Source organism: Macrotis lagotis, chromosome 2, assembly GCF_037893015.1.
Source record: "Macrotis lagotis isolate mMagLag1 chromosome 2, bilby.v1.9.chrom.fasta, whole genome shotgun sequence".
Taxonomy (NCBI): Eukaryota; Metazoa; Chordata; class Mammalia; order Peramelemorphia; family Peramelidae; genus Macrotis; species Macrotis lagotis.
The window spans coordinates 66,540,930-66,567,650 of NC_133659.1; the positions used below are offsets into that span (position 1 = coordinate 66,540,930).

The window sequence follows — 26,721 nt, forward strand, 5'->3', positions numbered from 1 at the left end:
ATAAGTAAATAAGTGTGGAACTGAAATTTGAACTCAGATCTTGACTCCAGTTCTAATGTACTATCTATAATGACGATAATTAGCATATGGGACTATAAGTTTTAGAAGGAAGAAACTAACCTGAAACCTGCAAAGTGGTTTAAAACCCTAGTTGGAGAAGACTGGAAGAAAACCTAGACATAGAATAGTATGGGAGCAAATTTGATTTTGAAAGAAGTTTCCATAGCTATTATGGACATTATCAAGATACTATGGGACAGGGATTCCAAGCTCTCTTTCCTCTTAATACTACTGAAGTAAACCGACATCTACAATGACATATATATATACATATATATATATATATATATATATATATATATTCCCTGATTTGGTTAGACTGAAACAGGCTCGGAGAAATGCTTCAACCTTTTGCTTTGGAAGCAAATCTTGTAGTTTTCCTGTATTGTGGGAGTGTTCTCCTTTCTGTGCTGTTCTTTGTGAACCCCATTTTATAAGCCACTTTGGACTTTAACAGGAAACCTGACCTGGGTCATGCCTTTTAGGACAGGAGCATGCATGGTTTTAATGAATGTTGCTCATGTGCAATGATTGCTGCCTTGCATCAAGTATTAGTCATTTCTGAAGAATCATCCCTAAGGCATGCACAGTGGAAAACCATACCTACACCAGGTGTTAAACCACTTCTCAAGCACTGCCCTTCCTCCTTCCATCACAGAAAATGTATTTAAGGAATCATCATTTCCTCATCAGATGCTTTGCTATGTGTCTCCCAGTTGGGTTGCCCCCTTCCTTTCCTCTTCCTTTCTCCAAGCTGGATCCACATGCTCCAGTTCCATGCTGAGGGATCCATGTGTTTGCAGCTCTAGGCAGTTGTATTTATGACAATCCCTTGTTCCTCTCCCTTAACTGTCTTTGCTACTCTGCCCTCAACTGTATCCTCTTTGCTATCTTCTTTGCTTTTCTCCCTCATTCACCTTTTATCTAAACTTGATTCCCATGTGACTACTTTCCCTCAATAAGGATCAATGGTTCCCTTCATTTTAACTTTTCTTTCCCTCAGCTTCTACTAATCAGCCTGTCCTTTAAAGAAACTCACTATCTTGCTGCTTCTCCAAAGAACCTAATTTGTGGACTTTTTTAGTAATTTGTGAACCTTTGCATTAGCCTTTGAAACTTTTGTACAATCTGAAAATTAAAGTCTAAGACTTATTCAAATCTCCCTGTGTCAGAGTTCTATTCCTTTCTCCAGCAACAAGACCACATATAGAATTTAGTCTATGTGAAATTCTGAGAGGGCTATTGTTATTGTCCAGAGAAGGATCATCATGGCCGAAAATGACCTGAAAAAATCATGTTATAAGAATAGTTGAAAGGACTAAGTTCAACAAATTGACAAAAATGACAAAAGATGAAAAGCCAATATTGGAGTAGTTATGGATAGGTAAGACACCATAATATACAGTAATTATCATTGTTAGATACAAATCATTCTAGAAAACAGGATGGAATTATGCTAAGAATCCCCTTCTACCTAAAGATCCTATTACTGAATATACAGAACAAGAAGGTCAGTAATAGAAAGTGAAGCTCATATATACCAATGTATTTGATGGAATTATGCTAAGAATCCCCTTCTACCTAAAGATCCTATTACTGAATATACAGAACAAGAAGGTCAGTAATAGAAAGTGAAGCTCATATATACCAATGTATTTGAAGTAAAAACATTTTTGTAATCACAAGGAACTGGAAATAAAATATATTACTATTGTAAAACCTTAGAAATATAGGGTTAAAATAAAATGACAGAAAATATAGAACAGGCATTTAAAGGTCTAAAGTGAACCCTTGGTAAAAAAGGAACTTGGTACTATAAATGGAAGTGAAAGCAAAACTGTTTATTGAAGGAAGGAATGGGCAGGTTAGGTCCAAGCAGACTCTAGCTGTGGGTAGTGGTGAGAGCAAGTCTTTTTATAAGGTATGGAATATAGGAGGCAGGGTGGTATGATTTCTATAGGGACTGGGAGCTATTGGGGTCTCCATGGAGGATATGTTTTGCTTGGGAAGTCTCGAAGGTGAGATTAGGCATTGTCTGGAATTTCTGTGGAGGTTAGGATTTGTGTCCCTAGGAAGGGATAATAAAGGGATTCTACTGGGCAAGAATGAAACTCAGGCCTTTTTGTTTTAATTTACTAAGGGGGATTGGGGTCAGAGGTTGGCTCTTCTGGAGCTGCTTCTAGCTGAGTGGGGGGGTGATGATGTCATCAGGTATAGTAAAGGGTAAAGGGTGGAAATGTTCGTATCCTTGAGCTCAAGTAGAATCATGGATTCAGCTATCTGAGATGTTGCAATGCTCACTATTTTATGGATGAAGGATATAAGCATCTGGAACAAAAGAGGAATGCCAAAAAGACCTTGATTAGTGGAATGAAGCCAATGGGGTATGTATGTGGGAAGACTGAAACCAACTGGACTAAATGTCAGTGGATTTTTCCCTTATACATCAGTTTTTTACCAGCAACCTGAATTAATCCAAACTGAGCAACACAGAAGCAGCATTCTTCTTCCAGGAACAAGCAATAGCCTCCATTCTTTGTAGTCAGTAGGTCCAGACCCTGTCTATTTTGTAAGGTTACAGTGGCTAGGGAATCAAGTTGATCTTGAATTGTAGTAGACTTTTGATTATATCATCAAGACTTTCCTGAAGATCTTGTGATAGCTGCTGAAAATACAGAGAAGTTGTGATGCTTTCCATGCCCACTCCAGAAAGAAATTAAAAAAAGGAAGGAGAGTGGAGACCCTTCAGTACCTTGCATGTGTCTTGAGGGTGACAGGAAGGGACTGGTTGTTAGTAGTTTCCTCAGTATGGGGTGAGAGGTAGACCAGGGAACAAATGCTTGTCCAGTTGGTGGGAAGACATAGGTATGCAGCATTTCTTCCAAGGAAAAAAGATTCCATCTTCTCTCAAGCCTGTTACACCAAGATGGAGAGAAAAGAGTTGAACAAACATTCTTCTTCCCGTGCCAAAGTGAGAAGAAATCTGTAAGGGCTAGACCTATTATGGATCTTGGCCGGGGACATGCCCATGGGCTTGGTGGGCAGTAATATGAAGGCTCCCTTGAGGTCAGGTACAGTTACAGATCCAACTGTCTTCTTAAAGTTTCAGGAGGGTGTCAGAGAGAGCAGGGGTACTAATCAGTGGGGATAGAAACAGTAGGAGGGGTTTATATTCTACCTGGAGGGAATCTTAAAAATGAGAAAGAAAGGTGACTGCCTTCCCCAAAAGTAAGGAGAAGGCTGCCATTCTGAGTCATCCAGGACCCTGCCATTTGGCTCCTTTAGAGAGGTGTGCTTGTTTCATTCAGGGTTTATTCTGGATTTAGGGAAGGCAAGATAACTAATTGAAATTCCTGGTTGCCACAGTGGTGGACATGCCCTGATGGCCTTTACAGTGGATCATTGCCAAAGGAGAGGAGGTAGACTTGGCAGAGAGGAATTTAAGGATTAAGTCAACATTAATTCTATTATATATAGGAGTTATAGTTCTATTCCTTAGAAGTAAGGAAACCCCTTTCAGCCCAGATAGAGATGTAAGAATGTAAAATATGAAAAGCTTATTGAGAATCTGTGTAAATGTTAATACTCTTCCCTTTTGCTATAATGAGGGCTTGAATTAAGGTAATGAATTCTACTGGTTAAGAAGAGGTCTGTGAAGGGAGGGCCTTGACTCAATGAGAGAGGTGGAAGATAATGGCATACCCCACTGTCTGCTTCCCATTTAACACTGAGGAACTCCCATCAATGAACCAGTAATCATCAAGGTCTGGGAAGGGGATAGCAGAAATATGAGGGAAGGGGATAGGAAGATCAGAGAACAAGAGTATGAGGGGAAGGAAGCAGAGGGTAGTGGGAGAAGGGTCTAGCCAGAGAGACACAAGGGCTGCTTAGGAGGGCCAGTTAGACATGGTATAGACAGAAGGGATGAAGAAAGTGTTAGGTTTGCTATGGAATAGGAGGAACACACAGTCAAGGGTTGAAAGTAGGTTAATTTCTGGACTTCTTTGGTCAAAAGGACAGTGACTGACAGAGAACACAAGCAGATTGGCCAGTCCCAGGCCATTGGGTCAAGTTGCTTAGAAAGGTTATATTACTACCTTCAGGTTCAGTTCAGACTGCTTGTAGTGTAAAGCAGGAAGGGCTATTAAAGTCAGGAAAGGAAAAGGCCTCCTAAGCTTGTAAAAAGGGGTGGATATGGTAATTCCAGGAGATAATGGCTCAGAAATAATTCTTTTAGATGTCTCATAGAGGAATTTGGCTAGGACCTCGAAGTTGGCAATCCAATTCCAGAAATATCCAGATAAACCAAGGAAGGACAAGAGTTCTTGTTTTGTCAGGGGAGTAGACATAAAACAGAGAAGTTGTCATCTCTCCTGAATCATGGATTTCTCAGAACTGGTTGAAACCTAAGCAGATCATAAAAGGAAGGAAAAGCTGGGCTTTATCCTGAGATACCCCTTATCAGCCAGGAAACTAAGGAAATAAGCAGTATTGTATTGGGAAGATTCAAAATCTGGACTACAAAAGAATAAATCATCCACATAATGGGGAATAGGAGAAGGGGAAAGGTTAACTCCCAGAAAGTCTGGGACCAATGTTTGGCCAAAAAGATGGGGGCTGTCTCTAAAATTTCAATGGAGGATTGACCAAATTAATTGCTGAGACCTTTGACTGTCAGGGTCAGCCCAGGGAATGGCAAACAGATCTCAGGAATACAGATGGAATGGCACAGTAAAGAAGTCATTTGTAAGACTGAGTACAGTGTTCGTTAGTTGGTTCAGTTCTTGTCCTTCATTATCAAAGAAGGCTGGTGTGGTAGAAGGAATAAGGGAAAGAGTTAGGTACTATGGGATGTAGAGGGATAACAGCCTAATTAATGATGCATAGGTCTTATATAAGCTATAAAGAGCCATTAGACTGACTTACTGGAAGTATCAGTATAAGAGAAAGATGTGAGTTGTAGGAGCCCTGCCCTAAGAGGTCTAACAATTGTGGGCTTGAGATCCCAAAATCCCACAAGAGGGAGAGGTTATTGAGATCTGCTGGGGATGGAGGTGGGGTCCTTCAGCTTAGTTTGAATTGGCTCATGATGGGAAGCTATTACAGGAACAGAGATATCCCAAATGACGGGTTTATAGGTAGATGTGGGAGAGAGGAAGTATCAGGAGTGGAAGAATCAGGAAGTGAAAGAAGGAAAATACATCCTCGTATGGATACTGAAGGGAAGTAATTAAGATCTGAGCCTTTAGATGGGACAGGATATCCCTGCCCAATATAGGTATAGGACAGCTGGAAACTACTAGGAAAGGATAAGTAAAAATGGAAGCCCCAACAGATCAGGGTAAAGAAAAGTTATCAAAGGATTAGAAGTGAATCCCTCAATCCCCATAATTGAAATAGAGTTCTTGCAGAACAGAGAAAGTAGCCCCTGTACCTAGGAGAAAATATGCTGCCATACCTCCCACTTATAGAGTTATCCAAGGTTCTGCTTGCCTTTTGGGTTCGAGGACAGAGGCAGATCCTGGGCACCATCAGTTATCCATGGCCAAACTCAAGAGAGCAGAAAGGTCATTAGGAATCAACTGAGGTCCACCCTTTCAAGGAAGAGAGATGCAGTTCAACTTCCATTGTCCTTTTTTGTCGTACTTTGGTCAAGGCTTGGAGAGGGGTCTGGGATTGGGCATTGAGCTGTCCAATGTCCCAATTTTCCACATTTAAAAGTCACTTCTGGGACCATTGCCACTATTAAGTGTCCTTAGAGAGTTTCAGGACCCATTAATGGCAAAGACTAACATCTGGAGGGATTTGGACTAGGATGTAGCTTTCTCTTCATCCCAATTATTAAAGACCAAGGCAGCCACATTGACCAAATCTCCTATAGGTGTCTGGGGCTAGCCTCCATCTTCCTCAGTTTTCTATGGATATCAGGGGCTGACTGAGAAATGAAGTGGATAAATAGGAAAATAATCCCTTCAGGAGATTCAGGATTAAAATTAGTATATTTGGTAGAAGCCTCTTTAAATCTCTTAAGGAAGACTGGATTTTTATTGGAGTTTTTGCAAAGCCTCTTTAACTTTATCAAAGTTGACAACTTTCCAATCTGTAGTTTGCAGACCAGTCATCAGGCAGGCAATCATGATCTCTAGCATGTAAATCTTGGGAATATTGGTAGGCCCATTTAGGATCTTCCAAAGGGATGGCAATTGTCCCTGTGGGACTGTCTGCAGGATTCTGTCTATCTAACATGTCTGCATGATCCTGTGCTGCTTTCCAGACCCTTTCCCTTCTATCAGCAGTCATACAAGTGAAAAAAAATAACATAGAGTCTCTCCAGGTCAGGTCAGAGGACACATTAAGATAATGAAATTCTTTAGAAAATTTAAAGAGATCAGTAGAATGGCATCGAAGGCATTTTCCAATCTGACTGAAGTTGGAAAAAGAGAAAGGAACATAGACCCTGATAGGTTCACCCTCAGGACCCACCACTTCACAAAGAAGGGTACAGGAGGGACAAGACACTTACTGCTTACCTGATAATGAGACTTCTCCCAGGTTTTGGTACTAAATAAAAGGTCAAAAGGTGAACCCTTAGTAAAAAGGAAGATGGTGCTATAAATGGAAGTGAAGGCAAAGTTGTTTTTTGAAGGAAGGAATGGGCAGGCTGGGTCCAAGTAGACTCCAACCATGGGTAATGAGGAGAGCCAGTCTTTTTATAGGGTATGGAATATAGGAGACAAGGTAGTATGGCTTCTATATGGACTGAGAGTCATTGGGTTCTCCATGGAGGATATGTTTTGTTTGCGGGCAGTGGGGATCACCAAGGTGAGATTGGGCATTTGGGAGTTTCTATGGAAATTAGGGTTCATGTCCTTAAGAAGGGATAATCAATGGGGCTCTACAGGGCAAGAATGAAATTCAGGCCTGAATCCAAAAGGCATGAAGTTTTATTCCTCCTAGGATTTACTGCATACCTGTAAATTGTAAAACAGTTGGAAGCCATCTGTTCAAGATGGCTCCTTGAAGAATGACTCTTCTAACCAAAAGAGAGGGAAACATTTATCCAAAATTAAAGAATGAGAAGAAATCATTAACCTCCTAGGTGATCTGACTTTAAAGGTTGCACAATATTAAGTTGTCCAATTGTTCCCCAAAGACTATCATCCTTATACAATACTATCTGATGAATTGTTATCTCTTTCTGAACTTTAAGCATCATGAAGGCAAGACAAATGTTCCAACTTTCTAATCATTTCTCTTTCTCAGTTTGTAGTTAACATAGGGAGAGATACTCGCAGATGTTGACTTCTTACCTAGGAGATCAAGATGTCAAGACTGAGTATTCTCTAAAGAAATCCATCTTTTTCCAGGAATCTAGTTTGAGATCTTATTATATTTTGACACTATCAATGGGAGTACAGCTAAACAAGTTGTAGTACACTAATGTAAAAGAAGGTAACCATACTAAAAGAAACAATTATGAAGAGAAGCAAAGGAAGATATGTGAACTGATGTGAAATTTTAAAAAACATACAGGAAAACAATATGTAAAATTTCTGCAATTGTAAATGCAAAAGAATATCAACAATGAAACAAAACAATACTATGAAACTATAATGACTAATCTTAGATCCAAAGAAGGGATATGAGAAGGTACTTTGATAGACTGGGGAAAACTATGAACTATGGCTATGGAATTATATATATATATATATATATATATATATATATATATATATATATATATATCTCGAAATGTCTCTCTGGGATGAAAATGGAAGTGATGAGATCAATTAATCAATTAACTTCAGTGAAATATGTTGTTGATGAGGTCAATGAACTTCAGTGAAGTTGCCCCTTGGCAAGGACTTAGGCAAATCCTTGCCCTAGCTGAAAGGATTAATTCTTTAAGCTACTACTTCTCCTATTCCCATCCCATTGATGACCTTACAGATACACTGGAAGACACTAAATTGACCTTCAGGACATACACAGAGGCTATATGACATAAACACTCTGCATTGCCATTCCTTAATCCCTTCCTAGCACCTCTCTTATCTCTTTCCCAATAAAATCCTGTCCTTATCCCCTGATGATTGCTTTTATCAGCCCAGTTTCAATTCCCTCACAACTGACCTTGATTTCTTTCTTAGCTTTTCCTACTTTTTAGGGAACTCTAACAATTGTCCTATGACATAACCTTTGTTACTGCTCAATTTATTTGTTACTTGAATGCCACAGTAATGCATAAAACAATTTCTTTTGTCCCTAAATTCTTCTGGATCAGAGTTGATCTTTTAAGTAAATTCATTCACATTTGCTTGAACCCCTGAAATCTTTAGGTGGACACATTTTCTAGCAACAGAAGGAAGAAAAGTATACTAGTTGATTAGGTTTGCTAACTTTATTCTCTCTTTTGTATTCTGGAGCAAGAACAGTAGAAGGAAAAGTATATTCAGATGATGTTAAAAGAGATATCAATTTTTAAAGAAAGTGTTGGGAATATATAAGATAGAATAGAATAAACTAAGTGAGGATGTATAGGATGGAATGAGAAGTGCTGTAGTGGGAGTTGCTAGATCCAGGTCTGAGTTTCAGTGTTGTAAAACCTTATTGATTATCCTTTCCTAAGGACATGACCTTAACCTCCATAGAAACTTCAAACAATGCCCAATTTCACCTTAGTGAACTCCCAAACGAAACAAATCCTCTAAGGAAACCCCAACAGTTCCAAGTCCCTATAGAAACCATACCACCCAACCTCCTATATCCCATACCCTATAAAAAAAAATTTACTCTCCTCACTACCCACTCCTGGAGTCTGTTTGGACACAGCTTGCCATTCCTTTCTCCAATAAACAGTTTTGCAATCACTTCCATTTATAGTTCTATCTTCCTTTATACAGAGGGTTCACCTTTTGACCTTTCATTAGGTGCTGAGAGAAGCTGGAGATCAGAATCCTTACCTTATCAGGTAAGGGGAGAGTTCTGGCTAATTTCCTCATCTTGCCTAAGGGAACCCTTGGAACCCTCTCCTGGACCCACGGAACCCTTGGTATTCAAGGACAACTTCTACCAGTCCTCCCACTTGCCTTGGCTACTTCAGAAGACAAGATTAATTTGAGAGGTAAAACTCCTTCCTGGGTACTCTCCTTCCACCATTCCAGGACACCCGGGGTGCTTCTTTCCAAAACCTAGCTAGGTGGCAAACTGTCTCGAAACAGAAAAATGAATTGGGATGCCACTTTCTTTCTTTTTTAAACTGAACTAGACAGTGTGAAGCTAACACACTTTCCCTACCAAAGATAAATGAAGCCTCTATTCAAGCTACAGATCCCACCAAGAAAAAAAAGATTCAAAGAAGTTTTCAATGGTAGACATTATGAAGGTCTGTCTCTTAGGGGGAAAAGGGGAAGTAAAGTCCAGGAGTCAGATAAGTGGGAAAGCCAATGGGAGACTTTGAGCCACAGTGCAGTCCAGGTCCCAACAAACTGACAACAGAAGAAGTCCCCACAGCTAGATAGCAGGTCGGGGGGGAGTTCCCAACCTCAAACAAAGTCTGAACCCTGGGAACACCAGGCAGAAGACAGGACTGGATAACAAACCACTGCTAAGTTGAAATCTGGACATAAAGGAGGACATAAAGGCAAGGTCTGAACTGCATAGGCAAAATCTTGGCCAATGACAAGCCAGGGATCAGATCCCAGTCCCAGCATAAAAAGCTGTACTCCCTATACCCCAGGAGCAGAGCTAAAACAACAAAGATGAACAAAAAAGCAAAAAGAACACTCCCTATAGAAAACTACTTTACAGACAAAGATGATAATAATGCCATGTCTGAAGAAGAAATCAGTGAAAAATCACTCATCAGGGAAGTATCAAAAGAGTCTATAAATTGGATTCAAATACAAAAGCTCATCAAAGAACTTAAAAAAGAATTTAAAAACCAAAGAAGAGATGAAGAAGAAAAATGGAAAAAAGAAATGAGAGTCATGTAGGAAAATTATGAAAATTGGCCAGAGAATTCAACATCTTTAAAAAGGAAACACAAAAGATACTTGAAGAAAATAAAACCCTAAAAATTACAATTTAACAAATAGAAACCAATGAATCTATAAGACTACAAGATTCCATCAAACAAAATAGAAAGGCTGAAAAAATTGAAGAAAATGTAAAGTACCTTTTAGGGATAACAAATGACCTGGAAAATAGATCCAGGAGAGACAATCTATGAATCATAGGACTACTAGAAATCCTAGATCAAAAAAAACAAAATTAGAAAACACCATGCAGGAAATTATAAGGGAAAACTGTCCAAATCTGCTAGAAGAAGAAAACAATATAACGATTGAAAGAATACATAGAACCCCTCCAAAAAGAAACTCCAGGATAAAAACTCCAAGGGCTGTTGTAGACAAATTCCAGAACTCTCAAATAATGGAGAGAATATTGCAAGCAGCAAAAAAAATTCAAATACAAAGGAAACACAATCAGACTCACACAGGACCTGTTAGTCTCAACATTGAAGGATCTACAGACCTGGAATACCATATATCAGAGAACAAAGGACCTGGGATTACAACCCAGAATATACTACCCCACAAAATTCAGCATATACTATCAGAGAAAAAGATGGATGTTCAACGAAATAGAGGACTTCCACAATTTCCTGACACCAAGACCCAGAACTGAACAGAGAATTCAATCTCCAAATATATGCCTCAATAGTTACATAAAAAGATAAATGAAAAGGGGAAGAAAAATCAAAACAAAAGGTGATCAAAACCATCAAATTGTATACAACCCTAAAAGGGAAGATATAACACTTCTAATTCATGAGAACTTTACTGCTCTCAGGATAATTAAAGGGTCAAGTATAATTGAAGAGACTGGACTTAAAGCATATGGTTATATTTGGCTCTTGACTCTCCATTGAAGAAGTCCAAGATAAGACAAAAAGCCCTAATGAAAAGCACTCTAAAATTAAGTGTCTCATAGGGGTGGCTAGGTGGCACAGTGGATAGCACACCGGCCCTGGAGTCAGGAGTACCTGAATTCAAATCTGGCCTCAGACATTTAATAATTACCTAGCTGTATGGCCTTGCAAAAACCTAAAAAAAAAAAAAAAAAAAAAAAAAGTCTCATTATCCTTTGACCCACTTCGGTTCTGCTTTGCTGATGAAGATTTACACTTTGTCTAATGAGAGCATGATAAACTGGGCAGTTCTGAATCAGTGTCTCTGTATGTAACATACAATCATTTGTAAAGTTCTCAGGTGAGACCTCCAGAACCTCCCAGTACTTAGATCCCTTTAAGGTTCTTTTAGTTAATTAGATTAGGGTTTGACTTAATTCATGCTTCACTTAACAAGGTACTTAATAAGTACCCTGGGTGAGGAGAGGGGGATAAAGTGTAAAAGTGTAAAGGAAAATAGGCCTGGGTAAAGGGTCTCAAATATTTCAAGAAATGATTTGACTTTGGATGATACTTTGGTTCATAAGGAGGATTATGTGTCCTTGGAGGATACTTGAAAAAGGGATAAGGTAAAAAATTATTACAACTATAATCTGATGTAATTTGAGACAATACTTATCAAGCAGTCAAGCAATCAATCTGTGATGATACTTTGATAACAATATGAAAGTATCAAGCAATCAAACTGTGATTGATGATAAATGATTAATAGTACAAGAGCAATAAATAACACCAGGTAAAGAGGCACAAAGATTATAATCTTAGAGGGAAGGAAGGGAGAGTGTGAATTCTGAGTAAATTATATACAATAGATTTGGCCCATAGAGGAAATAAGATACATTCCCACTTGGCTTTAAAAATCTATCCTAATCTACAGGGAAGGAGGGAGATGGGGAAAGGGAAAGATAAGGGAAGAAAGGACTGATAAAAGGGAAGGCAAAGGTGAAGTATAGATTAAAATAAACTAAAAGTTAAATTTTAAAAGAAAAATCAAAGGGAAAAAGGAGCAAAATTTTGATGAGGAGAAATAAGAGTAAAGGAAAGAGAAAAATATTACTGGAGAACGATAGCAGACAAAATTAGTAATCTTAACTGTAAATGTCAATAGAATGAATTGTCCCATAAAAGGGAAGCAGATAGCAAGATGGATTGAAAACCAGAATCCTACAATAGATTGTTTAAAAGAAACACATTTGAAGCAAAGTGATACACACAGGGTAAAGTTGAAGGTTGAAGCAAAATATATTATGCCACAGCTAAAGTGAAAAAATCGGGGTAGCAATCCTGATCTCAGATAAAGTAAAAGCAAAAATCAATCTCATTAAAAGGGATAAGGATGGAAACTACATCTTCTTAAAAGGCACCATTGGTAATGAAACTATATCATTCCTAAACATGTTTATACATAGTGGTATAGCATTTAAATTCCTAGAGAAACAACTCAGTGAATTACAAGGAGACATAGACAGCAAAACTTTAATAAATCTAAGCCCAAAATAAAGAAGAAAGTTAAGAAGGTGAGTGAAATCTTAGAAAACTTAGATATGATAGACCCCTGGAGAAAATTTAATGAGGATAGAAAAGAATATACATGGCATCTATAACAAAATTGACCATGTACTAGGCACAAAAACATTATAATCAAATGCAGAAAGGCAGAATGATAAATACACACTTCTTGGACCATGATGCAATAAACATTACATAGAAAGGGCCATGGAAAGATAAACCAAAGACTAACTGGACATTAAATAATTCTATTTTAAATAATGGGTATATCAAACAGCAAATGATAGAAATAATTAATAATTATATCCAAGAAAATTATAGTAATGAGACATCACACCAAATTTATGGGATGAAGCCAAGGCAGTTTTGTGGGAAACTTTATATCTCTAAATGCCTATATGAATAAAATAGAGAAAAGGAGACCAAGGAATTGGTTATGCAACTAAAAAAAGCTAGAAAAAGAACAAATTAAGGATCCCCAATTAAATACCAAATTAGAAATTCTGAAAATCAAGGGAAAGATTAATAAAACTGAAAGCAAGAAAACAATTGATCTCATAAATAAAACTAGGATTTGGTTTTATGGAAAAGCTAATAGAATAGACAAACCTTTGGTTAACCTGATCTGAAAAAAGAAAGAAGATAATTAAATTATCAATATAAAAAATGAAAAGGTGAATTAATCACCAATGAGGAGGAAATCAAAGAGATAATTCAGAACTACTTTGCCAAACTGTATGCCAATAAATTGGATAACTTTAGTGAAATAGATGAATATTTACAAAAAATTGCCAAGGTTAACATAAGAGGAAATAAATTACTTAAATAACCCCATTTCAGAAAAAGAAACTGAAGAAACCATCAATAAGTTCCCTAAGAAAAAGCCTCCAGGTCCAGATAGATTTGCAAGTGAATTCTACCAAACATATAAGGAACAATTAATTCCTATTCGACATAAACTATTTGTTAAAAAAGAAGACATCAACATGGTACTGATATCTAAACCAAGAAAAACCAAAATAGGCAAAGAAAATTATAGACCAAACTCCCTAATGAATATTGATGTAAAAATATTAAATAAAAATTTTAACAATAAGACTACAGCAAGTTTTTACTAGGATAATATACCATGAACATGTAGGATTTATACTACAGGTAGGCAGGGATGGTTCAATATTAGGAAAATACTCAACATAATTGAATATATATCAGTAGCAAAACCAATAGAAATCATATGATCATATCAATAGATGCTGAAAAAGCCTTTGATAAAATACAATATCTATTCCTACTAAAAAATACTAGAAAGTTTAGGAATAAATGGAGTTTTCCTTAAAAATAATAAATACTATCTATCTAAAACCATTAACATTAAATATTATATATAATGAGAATAAATTTGAAGTATTTCCAATAAAATCAGGGGTGAAACAAGGATGCTCATTATCATCATTAATTTTCAATATATAGTATTAGAAATGCTAACTGTAGCAATAAGAGCAGAAAAAGAAACTGAAGGAATCAAAATTGGCAATGAGGAAGCAAGGCTTTCACTCTGCAGATAATTTGATGGTATACTTAAAGAATCTGAGAAAATCATCTAAAAACTCCTTGAAACAATTAACAAATTCAACAAAGTTGCAGGATATAAAATAAATCCACATAAATCATCAACATTTTTATATATTTTGTTCTATATATGAACAACAAAGCCCAAGAGCAAGAGATAGAAAGAGAAATTCCATTTAAAGCAACTATAGACAACATTAAATACTTGTAAATCTACTTCCCAAGACAAACCCAGAAACTGTATGAACACAATTATAGAGCACTTCTCACCCAAACAAAGTCAGATCTAAATAATTGGAATAATGCCGATTGTTTACGGTTACATCAGGCTAATGTAATAAAAATGACAATTTGACCCAAATTACATTACTTATTCAGTGCCATACCAATCAAACTCCCAAATAACTATTTGACTGAGCTAGAAAAACAGTAACAAAATTCATCTGGAACAAAAGGTCAAGAATAGTCAGAGAACTGATGAAAAAAAAATGTAAAAGAGGTTGCCTAGCTCTACCAGATCTAAAACTGTACTATAAAGTTGCAGTCATCCAAACAACCTGGTACAGATTCAGAAATAGAGTGATGGATCAGTAGATTAGGATAGGATCAAAAGAAACCACAGTACATGACTTCTGTAATCTACTGTTTGACAAACCCAAAGACATCAGTTTCTAGGATAAGAACTCACTATCTGACAAAAATTGTTGGGAAAACTGGAAAAAACAGAATGGCAAAAACTAGGTATAAACCTACATCTCACACCCCAAATAAGGTCAAAATGAGTACAGGATTTAGACATAAAAGGTGATACTATAGATAAATTTTTAAAAAACAAGAAATACTCTATCTATCAGATCTATGGAAAGGGGATGAATTTGTGACCAAACAGGAATTAGAGTACATTATAAAATGCAAAATGAATGATTTTGACTATATTAAATTTAAAAGGTTTTGCACTAATAAAACCAATGCTGCCAAAATTAAAAGGAAAGCAGAAAGCTGGAAAATAATCTTCACAACTAAGACTTCTGATAAAGGTCTCATTTATAAAATATATAGAGAATTGCATCAAATTTATAAGGTCCCAAGTCATTCCCAATTGATAAATGGTCAAATGATATGAATAGAAATTAAAGCTATATATAATCATATTAAAAATGCTCCAAATCATTATTGATTAGAGAAATTCAAATTAAAACAACTTTGAGTTATCTATCAGATTGGCCAAGATGAGAAAAGGGGAAAATGATCAATGTTGGAGAGTTTGTGGGAAGATTGGGACATCGATGCATTGGCTGGTAAAGTTGTGAATGGATCCAACAATTCTGAAGAGCAATATGGAACTATGACCAAAGAATAATAAAAATGCTCATACGCTTTGACCCAGCAATTCCAATTATAAGCCTATATCCAGAAGAAATCATAAAAAAATAGCAAAAGTCCCATATGTTCCAAAATATTCATAGTAGCTCTTTTTGTAATGACAAAGAACTGGAAATTGAGGGGTTGTCCATCAATTGAGGGATGCCTAAACAAGTTATAGTATATGAATACTATGGAATATTATTGTTTTATAAGAAACCATAAATAGTCAGACTCTAGAGAAGCATGAAATGACTTACAGGATCTGATGCTGAGCAAAGGGCCAAGAGAACAATGTACATATTAACTGCATTGTGAGACAATCAAACTTGATGGAAGTAGCTTCTCTCAGAGGTTCAGAGAGTTAGGACAAGCATATTAGGCTGGCTATGGACAATGTTATCCCCATCCAAAGGAAGAAAAACAAAATTAAAACAAAAAACAACCCTTCGAATCTGATGAACACTTTTTAAAAATTATCTCTTATCTATCCCTTTCCCTTAATCCTAATTTCTCATACTGAAAATGACTAATCTGTAAGCATGTTTATCAAATATATATATACAATGCTATCCTGTTTGTTCATTGCTGAGGAGAGGGGTGGAAGGGAATTTTGTAACTTAAAAATATACATGTGCTTGGAATCTGAACACAGACTGAAGTACATTTTTTTTGTCTCTCACTATGCTTTAGGTTTCTCATCCTCTGGGGGGAGGGGCTTATGTTTATTCTTGCGTTTACTCTTATAACACATTCAATTTCAATCAATGCATAGCATGGAAACAATGTAAAGACAATTAGACTGGCTTCTATGGGAGAGGGAAGGGAGGGTTGGGGGAAAATTGTAAAATTCAAAATCTTACCAAAAAATGATAGGTAGAAACTACTCTTGTATATAATTGGAAAACAAATAAAATGTTAATTAAAAAAATTTTTTAAAGTTTAGTGGAAAGGAAAAATATACATGTGCATAATGGATGAAAATAAATAAATAAATAAACTGAACTCATCGATTCCAATTCTAGGCCTATATCCAGAAGAAATAATAAAAAATAGGTCCCACATGTTCCAAAATATTCATAGCAGCTCTTTTTGTAATGGCAAAGAATTGGAAATTGAGGGGATGCACATCAATTAGAGAATGCCTAAACAAGTGATGGGGATGCCTCTTATGTATAGTCTTAGTTATAACCACTGGACTACTCTATGGATCTTCACCTCTTCTAGTACCCATCTTCATGGGTATCTTAAATTCCAGAAATACTCCAGATACTCCACTGGGATGTGCCTACAAAAATATCTGAAACAAATAGATTTTCAACTCAAGCCTAAATGACTTGTCTTTCTCTCCATGATACAATGACCTCAATGTAAATTGGATAATGGGAAGGCATGACCACCTAAGGGGACTTTTGATCATGTCACCCCCACTGACCTAAACACCTATGTCAGAGGCAAGGAAAATGGACTGAGATTCCATATATTTAGCTATTTTATAACTAAGGCCACACCCCTCCTTATGCGAATCCATTTCCACCACCCAAATTCTTCTTCTTGATCAACCAGAACCTCCCAAAACTGGTACATCAGACACCTCAGTCCCTTCCATCACTCCTCCAGATGATCCTCTGGAAGATGCCTTCCTTTAAGTCCCACTCCCCTTTCCCCCTCCTTATGCTCCTCCTCCTCCTCTACCTGATTCCACTTCAGGTCATTCACCAAGTTTGGCCAAACATCTTTTCTTCCTCCTTCTGCCTCAGTTAATTTATCTTCTTCAACCACCACAACTTCTCCCTTTTTTCACCTCCTCTTCAGGCTCGCCTTTGTCCCTGTCCTGTCCTCCCTCTTTGTGAAGTAATGGGTCCTGAAGGTGAATCCAAGTCCCTCTCTCTGTTTCTCCTTCCCAACCTCAGTCAGGTTAAAAAATGCCTTGGTTGGGGTGAAGTCAAGATGGCGATATGAAGGCAGGAATTCTCAGAAACTTGTTCCCCAAAAAACTCCAAATGCCATCATATTATGACTCTAGTCAAAATTTAGAGGAGCAGAACCCACAGAAAGACTGAGTGATACAATTTCCCAAGACAACTCAGAAGTTCCACAGGAAAGGTCTGTATCACGAGGACCAGGGGTTGGAAAAAGCCACTGCGAGTGCAGCCACAGCTACAGCCACAGCCACAGGGCAGTCAGACTGAGTGCCTAGATCCCTGGGAGCACCTGGGTCCATGGCAGAGGGGATGATTTCCAGACCTCCTGCCCAGGGGAACTGGGAGCATTTGAAGGGGTGGTGAGAGAACTCTGCCACACCAGAGTGAGTGCGGAGCAAACATTGGTCTCAAAGCAGCCTTGCTGTGAGAAGCTGCAGCAGGAATCGGGGAAGCCAGTCTGCACCTCCAGAGCACAGCCCATAGATGGTAAGGGGGTCAGGGGAGACTGCATAGTTCTCTTTGCTCTCCCTATGGCAGGACTCAGCTGTTTGCCCACACCCAAATCCAGGTTGCAGTTTAGGCTTCCATTCCACCATAACTGAGCAGGGACTCTCCTCACAGCTCCAGGGCAGAGGGGAACACCTGTGATCATCCACATACCAAAGCACAGGCAAGAGAGCAGTCAGAGCCTCTCAAAAGACCTTGGAGGAATTCAGGTCCCTGTGGGTTGTCCCAAAAAAAACCCCAAAGTCATGAAAGTGTGGTAAATCCATCATAGGCTGTAGAAATGAGCAAACAACAGAAAAAGAAGAATCTGACCATAGAAAATTTCTTTGGAATCATGGAAGATTCAGGAGATGTCAAAATTGAAGCTTCGTCCCCCAAACTTCCAAGAGAAATAGAAGATGGACTGAGGCTATGAATGAGCTCAAAAAAGACTTTGAAAAGCAATTAAGACTTCCAGCCAAGATGGCAGAGAGAAGACAGGCACAGTTCTAGAGTCTCCTGATCTCTTCCCCATCTAACATGAAACAAACCTCTTAGAGGAAGTCCCACTCACGGAACCCAGAGAGAAAAGCCAGGAGAAAGAGCATCTACCTCAGGATTTGTCTCCCTCTGCAGCTTTGGCTGAGTACGGGCAGGTGAGTCTGGGCTCAGAGGGAGGATCAGCCCCGATCAGCCAGATTAACAGCTGAATTGGAACCAGGAGTCTAAGGGCCCGAGGGCCGGACCTGCTGGATCAGCGGTGGGGCTGAACGAAAGGGGCTTGGGTCCGCGGGAAGCAGAGGCGCTGGTGTTGGTGCTGACCCCCTGAAGCTTGGGGACTGGGCTGCGGGGAGAGGTCTGGTACAGGAGAGCTGCAGACACCATCCCTGGGCTCCTCCGGTCTGAGAAACTCTGAGTCCATGCCTCCATTGCACTGAGGCCTCCTTCCAAACAAACAATTGCAAACTACTTCTGCCTCAGGCCCAGGTGGGTGAGCCGAAGAACCAGCCCAGTTGAGGAATGACCTCAGGCCAGGGTAAAGCCCACCACTGATTTAAGGCAAAAGAATTCAATAGCTCCAACTCCTCCCTTCGGGCAAAGGGAGAAGGCCTCACAACCCAGGTCACAGACACTCCAGAGAGGGCAACCAGCACCTCCTACTGGCCAGCCAGAGAAACTGCACTCAGTAAAGCCTTTAGCGATCCCAAGCCCAGGTGAACCAGCCCCCCCCCACTCAAGGTATTAGCATAATGAAGAAGGGTCAGCGGAAAGGTGGATCCATAGGAAAAATTCCTGGAAGGGAAAGACCCAAACTCAGAGAGACCTGGAACCTCTGAGGAGAATACAATCTGGTCTCCAGCACAGAAAGACTTCCTTGAAGAAATAAGGAAGGAGCTTAAAAATTTGGGAGAGACAATTAATACCTTGCAACAAGAAAACAAAACCTTAGAAAGTACATTGGACAAACACAAAAGGAGAATAAATGTCTCAGATCATCAATTGGACAATTACAAAATGAGAATAATTCTCTCAGATCCTCAAATGAGCAAATGCAAAAAGAAATTAATTCCCTCAAAATCTCAATTAGTCAAATGGAAAGCTCTTTCAAAAGTAGAATTGACCAATTGGAAAAGGAGTTGCAAAAGGTTAATGAAAAAAACTCCACCCCCAAAAAATAATGTAGTCTACAGAAACTAATGACTCCACGAGACAGCAAGAGTCAGTTAAACAAAATCAAAAAATAGAAAAAATAGAAGCAAATGTAAAATACCTCATCAACAAAACCACTGACATTGAGAATAGATCGAGGAGGGGCAACCTGAAAATTATAGGACTTCCTGAAAACATTAAAGAGAAAAAAAAGCCTGGACTTAATATTACAGGATCTAGTGGTGGAAAACTGCCCTGATATCATGGAATCAGAGGGCAAAGTAGTTATTGAAAGAGTACATTGATCCCCACCAGAAAAAAAGATCCTAAAATGAAAACACCAAGGAATGTTGTGGCCAAACTGCAGAATTATCAGATAAAAGAGAAAATCCTGCAAGCAGCCAGAAAGAAACAACTTAAATTTCAAGGAGCCACAGTAAGGATCACACAGGAGCTGGCTGCATCAACATTAAGGGATTGAAGGGCCTGGAACGAGATATTTCGAAGAGCATGAGAGCTTGGAATGCAGCCAAGAATCTACTTTCCTGCAAAGCTGAGCCTTCTCTTCCAGGGAAAAAGATGTACAAAAGAATTCCAAAACTTTCTGATGAAAAGACCAGAGCTAAACAGAAAATTTGGACATCAAACAGGAGGTTCAAGAGACACATGAAAAGATAAAAGGGGGGGGCGGTAAAAGAAAAAAAAATGCAATCCAGTAAGTTAGTTGAAACTGGCTATATCCCAGCATGGGGGTAAAGAAAAGATTCTCATAAACCTTGAGAAATGTAACTCTAACAGAGAGAATACACCTTGCCAGAAATGATGGACATTCATGACCTATCCATGAGACTATTATCTAATGGGATGTAACTGGCTTTAACCCCATTTCAGAGAAAGACTCTAATAACTCTCAGGAATTTTGACTCTATTCGATAGAATATACAGAACTAGAAGGGACAGACACTCAGACTTTTCTATGACTTAGATAGAATGATCTAAAAAAAAAAACAATACTGCCCTAAAAAAGGGGGACGGGAAAGAGATGGGAGGAGGGAGGAGATTGAATGGGGTAAATCTCATTACACTAAGAGGTACAAAAAACCTATGGTAATAGTGAGGAAGAAGGGAGCAGAGGAGAAACACCTGAATCTTCTCATCAGACTTGGCTTAAAGTCAACCTACACATACTCAGTTAACTTATAAAACATCTAACCTTTCAAGTATTAAGAGGGGAAAAGGGAAGGGGGGGGTGGAGAAAGGGAAGGGGAGTGGGGGAAATAAGGGGAAATAATAAAAGGAAGGGAAGGGAAAAGGGAAAAAGGGAAAGGGGAAAGAAAGGGGAGGGTGTGATATAGGAGGCCAAACACACTGAAGGGGGTGTTTTCAGAAACAAAAGACTGGGGAATATGGATAAAAGGGGGGGAGGGGGAAAAATACAAACAGAGGGAAGATAGGATGGAGGACAATAAAGAATTAGTAATCATAACCTTAAATGTGAAACAACAGGAAGAGCTAGAAAGAGAAATCCCATTCAAAGTAACCTCAGACAATATAAAATATTTGAGAGTCTATTTGCCAAGACAGACTCAGAATCTTTTTGAAAACAATTATAAAACACTTTTCACACAAATTAAATTAGATTTAAATAACTGGGCAAATATCAACTGCTCATGGATAGGTAGAGCTAATATAATAAAAATGACAATTCTACCAAAGCTAAACTATCTGTTTAGTGCCCTACCAACCAAAATTCCAAAAAATTACTTTAATGAGCTAGAAAAATTGTAAGTAAATTCATATGGAGAAATAAAAAGTCAAGAATTGCCAGGAGCTTAATGAAAAAAAAAGTGCAAAAGAAGGTGGCTTAGCCCTACCCAATCTAAAATTATATTATAAAGCATCAGTCATGAAAACTGTTTGGTATTGGCTAAGAAATAGAGTGGTGGACCAGTGGAATAGACTAGGTGTAAAAGCAGGAGATGATTATAGTAATCTGCTGTTTGATAAACCCAAAGAGTCTGGCCATTGGGATAAAAAACTGCCTCTTTGATAAAAATTGCTGGGAAAATTGGAAGTTAGTATGGAAGAAACTTAGATTAGACCAACACCTCACACCCTTTACCAAGATAAGATCCAAATGGTTACAGGACTTAGACATAAAAAACAATACTATAAGCAAATTAGAAGATCAAGGACTAGTCCACCTGTCAGATCTATGGAAAGGGGAACAGTTTATGACTAAGGAAGAGTTGGAGAATATCACTAAAAACCAATTAGATGATTTCGATTACATTAAATTGAAAAGCTTTTGCACAGATAAAACCAATGTAACCAAGATCAAAAGAAATTTAGTAAATTGGGAAACAATCTTTACAACTAATGATTCTGACAAAGAACTCATTTCTAAATATACAGAGAACTGAGTCATATTTTTAAAACAAAAAGCCATTCCCCAATTGACAAATGGTCAAAGGATATGCAAAGGCAATTTACTGATTAGGAGATCAAAGCAATCCATAGCTATATGAAAAAAATGTTCTAAATCATTAATTATTAGAGAAATGCAAATTAAAGCTTCTCTGAGGTACCACCTCACACCTCTCAGATTGGCCAGTATGACCAGGAAGGATAATGATCACTGTTGGAAGGGATGTGGGAAATCTGGGACACTATTACACTGTTGGTGGAGCTGTGAACTCATCCAACCCTTCTGGCGAGCTATTTGGAACTATGCCCAAAGGGCAACAAAAATGTGCATACCCTTTGACCCAGCAATACCACTACTGGGTCTATACCCTGAAGAGATGAGGAAAAAGGGTAAAAACATTACTCGTACAAAAATATTTATAGCAGCCCTGCTTGTGGTAGCAAAGAATTGGAAATCCAGTAAATGTCCTTCAATTTGGGAATGGCTTAGCAAACTGTGGTATATGTATGTCATGGAACACTATTGTTCTATTAGAAACCAGGAGGGACAGGATTTCAGGGAAACCTGGAGGAATTTGCATGAACTGATGCTGAGTGAGATGAGCAGAACCAGAAAAACACTGTACACCCTAACAGCAACATGGGAGTGATGTTCAAACTTGAAGGACTTGCTCATTCCATCAGTGCAACAATCGGGAACAATTTTGTGCTGTCTGCAAAGGAGAGTACCATGTGTATCCAGATAAGGAGCTGTGGAGTTTGAACAAAGTGCAAGGACTATTCCCTTTAATTTAGAAAAAAAAAACAGATAGCTTATTGTCTGATTTTGTTACCTCTTAGACTTCTCTTTAAGAATATGATTTCTCTCTCATCACACCTAATTTGGAACAAGGTACAACATGGAAACAAAGTAAAGACTGACAGAGTGCTTTCTGTGGGGTGGAGGGGGAGGGAAGCAAGATTGGGGGAAAAATGTAAAACTCAAATAATATCGTTAATAAAAATAAATTTTAAAAAAAAGAAAAGCAATTAAGTGAGATAGACGAAAAATTGGGAGGAGAAATGAGAGCAATGCAGATAAATCATGAAAACCAGGTCAGCAGCTTGGTGAAATAAAAAAAAAAGAAAAAACTGAAGAAAATAATTTGTTAAAAACCAGTTTAGGCCAAATGGAAAAAGCAACACAAAAGGCAAATGAGAAGAATGCCTTAAAAAGCAGAATTGGCCAGCAGGAAAAGGAGATAAAAAAGCTCTCTGAAGAAAATAACTCCTTCAAATGCAGAATGGAACTGAAGAAAGTTGATGAGAAATCAGGAAGATTAAGAAATAAAACTATTCCAAAAAAAAATTAAAAGAAAATGTGAAATATCTCATTGGAAAAAGAGCCAACCTTGAAACAGATCCAGAAGAGATAATTTTAAAATTTTGGGTTACTTGAAAGTCATGACCAGGAAAAGAGCTTAGACTTCACTTTTCAAGAAATAATACAGAAAAATTGTCCTGAAATCCTAGAAGCAGAGGGTAAAATAGAAATTGAGGGAATTCACTGTCCACCTCCTGAAAGAGATCCCAAAAGAAAACCTTCCAGGAATATTATAGCCAAATTCCAAAACTCCCAAGTCAAAGAGAAAATACTAAAAGCTGCCAGAAACAAGTTATTCAATTTATTGTGGCTCTGTAGTCAGGATTACACAGGATCTGGCAGCATCTACATTAAGAGCCCAAAGGGCTTGGAATATGATATTCCAGAAGGCAAAAGATCTTGGTTTACAACCAAGTTAACTACCCAGAAAACTGAACATCCTCTTTCCAGGGAAAAGCAGACTTTCAATGAAATGGGGGATTTTTACATTTTCCTATTGAAACAATCAGAGCTGAACAGAAAGTTTGATCTCCAAGTACAGGACTCAGGAGAACCATAGAGAGGGTGGACAAGAAGGAATAATTATGAGTAACTTAATTATGTTGAACTGTTTGTATTACTGCATGGAAAGAAGATACTGATAACTCATATGAACTTTCTCATAAGAGCAGTTAGAAGGAGTATAAATAGTCAAGGCACAGGAAGAATCCAAATAAAATGGTATAATATAGTAAAAAGATGGAGTCAGTGGGTAATAAAGGAAAGTACTGGGAGGAAGAGAAAGGAGAGAAAGAAGGGACTGAGATATTTTACATAAGAGTCAAGAAAAAGGTTTTTCAATGGAGTGGAATGGGGAAAGATAAGAGGGAATGAGTGAGCCTTCATTCTCATCATAAATGACTCAGAGAGGAAATAACACAATAGGGTATAGAAATCTTTCTTACTCTAGAGAAAAATGAGAAGAAAGGGATGAGATGAGGAGGAATGCAGAGAGGAAAGGGGGGAATAGGTGATAGAAGAGAGGGAAGATTGTTTGAGAGGGTACTCAGATACAACAATACACTTTTGAACAGGGACAGGGTGAAAGGAGAGAAAGAGAGAGAAAAGAATAAATAAAAGTGGGCAAGAGTAGAGTGTAGAGAAATACAGGTAGTAAAAGCAACTGTGGGAAAAATATTGAAGCAACTTTTTTGGTGGACTTATGATAAAGAAGGCAACTCATCCCAGAGACAGGGCCATTGGAATCTGAACACAGACTGAAGTACATGTTTTTTTTCTCTCTCATTATTCTTGAGATTTCTCATCTTTTTTGGTGGGGGGAGGAAGGGTGTTTTATGTTTACTCTCAAAACAAGATTATTGCAATAATGTAAAATAAATAAATAAATTTTGAAAAACACCTTGGTTCCTATTCTACTGATCCCTCTCAATTTTCATTATCTTATTTAATCCTATTACCTGACCTGGAAAGATTTCTATGTTTTTTTTCCCACTGGTATAATTGCTGATGAGAAGGAAAGGGTCTGGAAAGCAGCATAGGATCATGTAGACATGTTAAATAGACAGAATCCCATGGACAGTCCCAAAGTGGCAACTGCCATCCCTTGAGAAGACCCTAAATGGGACTATAAACATTCCCAAGATTTATATGCTAGGGATCATGATTGCTTGTCTAATAACTGACCTGATGACAAAACACAGATTGAAAAGCTGTCAACTTTGATAAAGTTAAGGAGGTTTTGCAAGAACCCCAATGAAAATCCACAGTCTTTCTTAACAGACTTAAAGAGGCTTCTACCAAATATACTAATTTTAGTCCTGAATCTCCTGAAGGGATTATTTTCCTATTTATCCACCTCATTTCTCAGTCAGCCTCTGATATCCATAGAAAATGGAGGAAAATGGATGCTTGTCCCCAGACACCTATAAGAGATTTGGTCAATGTGACCTTCTTGGTCTTTAATAATTGGGAGGAAGAGAAAGCTACATCCCAGACCAAATCTCTCCAGATGTTAGGCTCTGTCATTAATGGGTTCAGAGAACCCTGAAGGGTACTTAAGAATGGCAATGATCCCAGAAGTGCCTGTTTTAAATGTGGTAGGTCAGGACATTGGGCAAATCAATGCCCAATCCCAGATCCCCCTCCAAGCCTTACCCAAGGTGTGGCAAAAAAGGACACTGGAATTTGGACTGCAACTTTCTTCCTCAAAAAGGGAAGACCTCAGTTGACTCCTAACAACCTTCTTAGGTTTGGCCATGGATAACTGATGGTACCTAGGATCTGTCTCAGCCCTTGAACCCATCACTCAAGGAGAACTTTGGGTAACTCTACAAGTGGAAGGTAAAGCAACATCTTTTCTCCTAGACATGGGGGTCGCCTCCTCTGTCCTTCCAGAATATAAAGGACCCACAAAGAACTTTATTTCAATTGTGGGAAATGAGGGACTCACCTCTAATCCTCTAATTACTCCTCCTTTACCCTGTACTATTGGGGCTTCCACTTTTACCCATTCCTTTTTGGTATTTGTCAGCTATCTTATACCTATATTGGTCAGGGATATCTTTTCCCATTTAAAGGCTCATCTCTTAATTCCTTCCCTTCAGCAACCATATGAGGATCCTATGGTTATTATCCTCCTCTCATTTTCTGATTCTCCCACTACCCTCTGATGCCTCCCCCTTGCACTCCTGTCTTGAAGTTTTCTCTGATCTTTTTATGACCTTCCCTCATATTTCAGATGTCCCCTCCCCAGTGGTAAATGGGAAGTGGATAGTGAGGTATGCCATTGTATCCTCCACATCTTTCATTGAGTTCAGTCCTCTCCTTCCACAGACTTCCTCACAGAGCGTAGAGCTCACTCTAGTAAAAAGGAAATGTATTAATATCTACACAGATTCCCTATATGCTTTTCTTAATACACCTTTTCCTGCCTCTGTCTGGGCAGAAAGGGGTTTCCTTACTTCTAGAGCCTCTCCTATAACTAATGCTGATCTAATCCTTAAACTCCTCTCTACCCTGTCCCCCCTTCTCCTTAAGCAGTGATCCACTGTAAGGGCCATCAGGTCATGGCCACATCTGCAAAACTGGGAATGAGAAGGCTGACCAGGCAGACAAACATGTTGCACACCAACCCTATACACACCTTCAATTAGTTACCTTGCCTTCCCTGAATCCAGAATATACACTGAATGAAAAACAAGTCCTTCTCTCTAAAGGGGTGGTATGGCAAGGGCTGCAGCCAACTCAGAATGGACACTTTCTCCTTCCCAAAAAGCAAGCAGGTGCCTTTCTTTCTCACTTTCATGATTTCCTCCTTGTATAACATAGACCCCTCCTATAATTCCTATTCCCACTGATTAGTGCTCTCTCTGATACCCTCTTGAACCTTACCAAGACTA

At 38.4% G+C, this 26,721-nt stretch overlaps 1 long non-coding RNA gene across 3 annotated transcripts in view; it reads right to left on the reverse strand.

Annotated features, from left to right (window-relative positions):
• Positions 1-1,924: 1,924 nt before the first annotated feature.
• LOC141511039 (uncharacterized) overlaps positions 1,925-26,721 on the reverse strand; it is a 109,272-nt gene continuing 84,475 nt past the window's right edge. For 2 of the 3 annotated variants that reach the window (XR_012475249.1, XR_012475250.1), the window contains exons 5-6: positions 2,813-2,973; positions 1,925-2,725 (exon numbers count right to left, since the gene is read on the reverse strand). This is a non-coding gene — a long non-coding RNA (uncharacterized LOC141511039). The remainder of the gene's footprint in view (positions 2,726-2,812; positions 2,974-26,721) is intronic. The other variant, XR_012475251.1, reaches the window with a different exon arrangement.